This window comes from Lynx canadensis, chromosome D4 (genome assembly GCF_007474595.2).
Source record: "Lynx canadensis isolate LIC74 chromosome D4, mLynCan4.pri.v2, whole genome shotgun sequence".
Lineage (NCBI taxonomy): Eukaryota > Metazoa > Chordata > Mammalia > Carnivora > Felidae > Lynx > Lynx canadensis.
Genome location: NC_044315.2, coordinates 3,268,471 through 3,273,714, shown reverse-complemented (window position 1 = coordinate 3,273,714; position 5,244 = coordinate 3,268,471). Strand labels below are relative to the sequence as shown.

The following is a 5,244-nucleotide window of genomic DNA, read 5'->3' as shown; positions in this document are numbered from 1 at the left end:
TGAGAGCCAAGCTGGACTGGGGAGTCTCATCCGGGCATGGAAAATTAGCAGTTCTAACCCACGAGAATACGTGCTTGTGGCCACAGGAGCCAGGAGGGGCCCTATGCTCTCCCGCCCCGTCCTCCACACTCGGCAGCCCAAGAAATAGGACTGGAGACGTGAAGAGATCGGGCTGAGCCAGACTTTACGCCCACATCTTCTGATCCGTATTGGGCCTATTCCTTCTCCTGCACATAGACCGTGGTCCCGGGCTCCCTTGCATTCTGGAATGTGAGTGCGATGCTTTTAGGACTAGCCCCTCGAGAGCCGCTGCACAGACACCTCCTGCCCTTCCCCTCACACATCCTGGGAGGCAGGTGTTCGCGAAGGCAGAGCATAGGGTTATGTGGAGAGAAATAAACTTTCAGGGCCACCACTGGCCCTGGGGCGTTCCTCAGCAGTGACCCATCGAGACCGTAGCCGATCCCCCCCTTGTCACCCCAGACTACACCACGTCCCTCCGTGCCCAGCATTTTCTTTGAGGAATTTACTGGTGTTGTCAGAACCCGCTGGCTTTATCCAAATACATACTTGCCACGTGACCAGCGGAGGTGGGGCTCCAGTGTGCGCACAGAAAGGATTCTGGAAAGATCCAAAGGCGAACTCAGCCTCTCCTGGTGAGGCGTGGCCCCAGGCTCCTTGGCAACTAGGTGGCCACCAGCCTCTAGACAAGGAAAGTGTGTGGTGGCAGATGGGCCAGATTGAGGTTCAGGAACCTACAGGGGAAACGGGAGACAGAGCACGAAAAATCACCGCCAAACACAGCATGAACACCGGCGATTAAGAAACAAGCAAACAGCACAGCTACCCTGGAGCCCCCTCCTTGTGCGCAAGCCCCTCGGGGCAGCAAACGAGCTGGGGGGGGGGGGTCATGCTCCCCCAGCATGCACAGGAAGCCCCCCGCAAGGGTGTGGAGCCCCGCAGGCAAGTTTACCCCTTCTCTTCTCTCCATCCGCATGGAGGGCGTCGAGTCAGAGGAACTGAAGCCTCGTCTCCCGGGCCCTGGGGTCCTCCTGCCTCCCAGCCACGGCTCTCTCTCTCTTCCCTCCCGGCAGAATGTGAAATGAGCCCTTATTTCCAGAGCTGGATAAGGCAAAGATAAAAAATAAAAGCAGGAACCGGTAAGAGTGCCCGGCTGACCCCACCAGCAGCTGCGACCTGCTGTGGCCTGCTGCACAGTGACCCAGCCCACAGCTCACCCCCGGTCACTGAGGGGAGGCAGGACCCTGTGCCCCAGGGAAGAGCTGTCCCATGGCCAGGACCCCAGGTGTCTGGGTGAGACCTCCTGGAACAGGGCAGGATTGCCGGACGTGGGACCCGTAGGGCTCCTCTCAGATGTCTCGGCCCTGCGGTGGGGTCAGATCCCTGACGTTCACAGGCTGGGAGGAGGAATGAGCACGTGGGCTGTGGGCTCCGTGCCGTGGGCTGTGAGAGCCGACGCAGGTGACAGAGCAGCTCAAGTTTGTTCTCAAAGCAACAACCTCAGTGGCTACAGAGATGGCCTCCTCCTGTCCAATTACCCCCGGGGCAGGCAGACTCAGAGAAAGGCTTTCCTATCACTTGGTTAAGAGTTACTTCAAACCCACGCGCACACACACGGTGCTTGGGGAGACAAGGAAGAGAAACCCCCAGGAACCACTCACCGGAACCCTCACCCGGGACCCCAGCAGTGCAGAGCACCAGCTCCCAGCTCGTCTTTGCACCGGGAAGCAAGTCCAAAGTCACTGGTCCCCAGTCTTTCAAGGCTTTCCTATTTTCCAAGAATGCATCTTGCTACCACATATTGGAAATCCCAGGCAGATGTTGAAAGGGATGAGACAGATGTGCTTGAAAGATATTCAAGGTTAGTGTTCTTTGATACAAGAGGTCTGTAGAACAGCATCGGTCGTATTTCACTTGGGGATAGATGATAGATATATGATAGATACGAGATAGATAGATAGATAGATAGATATGGAATATTACTCGGCCAAAAAAGAAAAAGATCTTGCCATTTGCAATAACACGGACGGACCTAGGGTGTATGATGCTAAGTGAAATAAGTCAGACAGAGAAAGACAGATACTATGTGATTCCACTCACAGGTGGAGTCTAAAAACCAAAAGGAATGAATAAGCAAATGAAAAGCAGAATCAGTCCTGTAGATACAGAGAAGAGACTGACGGCTGAAGGGCAGGAGGTGGGGGGATGGGCACGATGGGTGAAGGGCCGTGGGAGACACAGGCTCCCGGTCGCGGAACGAACAGGTCACAAGGAGAAAGGCACAGTATAGGGAGTGTAGCAACGGCACCGAAATCGGGTTGTACGGAGACAGACAGCAGCTCCCCTGTGAGCACGGCGTGAGGAACGCAGGGGCTTGAATCACTACGTTGTGCCCCTGATACTGATGTAATATCGCGTGTCAAGTATCCTGCCGTTCGTTTTAAAACGGAGGGGAAAGATTAAATAAAAAGCAAAACAAAACAGACAAAAACGTAGTAAATGCCAGCTGTCACAACGTCAAAAGGTGGAAGAGAGATACAATTCCCCTTTCCTCCCGGGTAAACACAGCACTAACATTTTCTCGTGTCTTCTTATGAAATGTGTGTTCGTGCAAAATCTGACATACGCACTGCACACCCTTTACACAATGTAATGATTATGTGTCTATACAACCCATACTCTTTGACTTTCTGTGACAATTAATAGCATATCATCAATATCAGTGCAAACGGATCCACACTTCTCTTTTTTAGAAGTGGTCCACTGTTCATCTTACGGATAGAACAGCTCGTTGCATCTGTCCCATAGAGACGGACGTTTTTTATGGTTCTCAGGATTTTAATTTTTCGAACGGTGATGGAGGGGAACACGGCCGCGCTGAATCACGTGATTTGAGGAGGGCGAAGGTCTGCACGAGTCCGATCTAGCTCCAGCCTATTTAAACTCGTGGAATCTGTGGGAAGCAAGTGGCACGCGTCCTTGCATTTGACAGCTATCCTAAAAGAAGGATGCTTTTCCAAAATCGTTGCCCTGAGTCACCCCCCCCCCACACACACACACACACTAAAGCGTGTCTTTGATTTCCAGTTGCTCCACTGTAAACGTAGATCCGAGTGTCTTCGGATATTCAAAGGCTACACGCATTTCTTCGTCAACCACATTTTGGCACTCCCCCAGAAATCTGGGCGAGACATAATCGGACATCGTCCCAGGTCTGCGTGTGTGCCCGTGTGTTTAAGTGCCAGACATAGTTTTATTCTTGCCTGTGGTCACATTTACGACTTCAAGTAATCTCCTGAGAACTCTTTTCTTGCTCTGTAACGTCTACACAAGATGTAGTGTTGAGCCGCTCGCTTCCTGTCCCAGCCCACGCCCCTCCCCTGCATCCCTAATCTCCCGATTCTGGAGCGTCGCCCGGTGTTGCACCCCACCCACCTGCACGGCCTTGATGGCGTGGCCGACCCCCCCCCCCCAGTCCGGTGACTGTCTGTGCCAACCTCACCGCCGTCCCCTCGTGCAAACGACCACTGCCGCGTTGGGTCCTTGGATGAAGCTCCTGACTCGGTTCTCCATTCGAATGATGCCTTCTAACAGATCTTTCGCACCCTTTCCGTGTGCGCTGGCACGTTGGAGGACCCCACGGCACCCTCACCCGGTGACCTACCGGCGGGGGCCGGATTCGAGCTACACTTTCCGCTCTGCGCGTTCTCTCACGAAATCTGCAATCACTCACTTTCCCACTTGCAGGTGACTTTGTTTTTCTGTCTGGATGCCAAGGGACCCCCCCCCCTCGAGGTTCAGGACGATGAACCTCACGGGACCTCATCGGCGTTGACTGTCCCCCAGTCGCACCGCCAGAAGGGTTCAGTTCTTCCTTATTCCCAGAATATCAGTCCAACCGAACACTGCAGATTAATCAATCCTGCAGGAGGAGGCAAAACCGTCCCCTGAAACGGCCCTCGTCGCGCCTTTACTTTGCTCATAAACCTGCAACGCTCCCCATTACCTCCCAAATTAAATTACAGTGAGGAACACTTTCTGCCAATTTCCCCTAACGTTTCTCCGAGTGCCGAGCTAGGCAAGCGGACAGGCTCAGGGCAGAGCACTTCGGCTTCCTCGGCAGGTGCCGGGTCGGATGCAGGAAGAGAGGCCTGGGTGTCCCCTTCCTCCGCGTGGGTCCCAGCTTGTTCTTAGGGGCCCCCAAGTGTCTCCTCACGGGCTCTACTGCGTCTCGTCCTCGCCCATCGTGTGTGCAGCTGTTCTTAGAACAGACCTGCAGTGACTTCAGGCCAGCCCCCAGCCACCCACCCACCCACACACACACATACCCATCTTATTCCGTGTTATGCCAAGGAGTTCTGTTTCCCTGTCCAAACGCACCTAATAAAATCATATATCACTAATGACAAAACGCAGCACCTTACATCACAAAGCTCTGCCCGTCTCCCTCCCGTGTGGTGTGACCTCGCTCACATTGGGCGCAGGGGACACCCTCATATTCACAACAGCCGTGGAAACGCCCATGTCCTTCGCCAGCCTGCCGTGAAGCGGGCAGACTTGGAACGTCGAAGGGTCCACCCGATGTGCAAAAACACCAGGGAGCGGGGGTGAGCCGCCCTCCTGGGCTCCGGCCATCCTTTCCGGACCGCCCTCCTCCCCCCTGCACTTTGTCCGCTGGAATCCTACCAGAGCTCTGCGGCCCCAGGCGGGCAGGAGAAACATAAAAGTCAGCCTTGCTTTACCAAGGATCCCGCCCAGGAACCGCTGAACCAGACTGATCCTCTCTGGGCACCACCGGTTTTCTTCTGTGCTGACTTGTCTTCCTCCCATTTGTTTGCAAGGCTGTGAACACATCAAGACGGAAAGCCTCAAGTAGGAGTTGGAAACATCAAGAGGAACAGACAGACTGGTGAGCGTGACCCTCCCACCATCCTTGCCGGTTTCCAAGAAAATTTTCTCAGGCTGTCAGTTCCCTTGAATTGCGACTTTGGCCGCGGGACCCCGATGCTTCAGGAAAACCACATCCTTCCCAGGTGGGAAATGTCACCACGGTTCATAAAATATGTTAGGGATCAGGAGAAGCACAGAGCAGCAGCAGGCGTGGGAGCACGGCCCTGTGTTTCTGCTTCCTCAAGAAGGGAAGGGATAAGAATTTTCATTTTCATCTGCTTTTAATTTTTCTTTTAATGTTTACTTATTTTTGAGAGGCCCGCTTCAGGGGCT

General features: G+C 54.0%; 1 long non-coding RNA gene across 1 annotated transcript; it reads right to left on the bottom strand.

Annotated features, from left to right (window-relative positions):
* Positions 1–472: 472 nt before the first annotated feature.
* Positions 473–4,859, bottom strand: LOC115499577. The gene is made up of 3 exons (XR_004344393.1): positions 4,764–4,859; positions 974–1,122; positions 473–755 (listed from the first exon to the last, which is right to left on the bottom strand). It is a non-coding gene; the product is annotated as an uncharacterized LOC115499577 (long non-coding RNA).
* Positions 4,860–5,244: the final 385 nt, after the last annotated feature.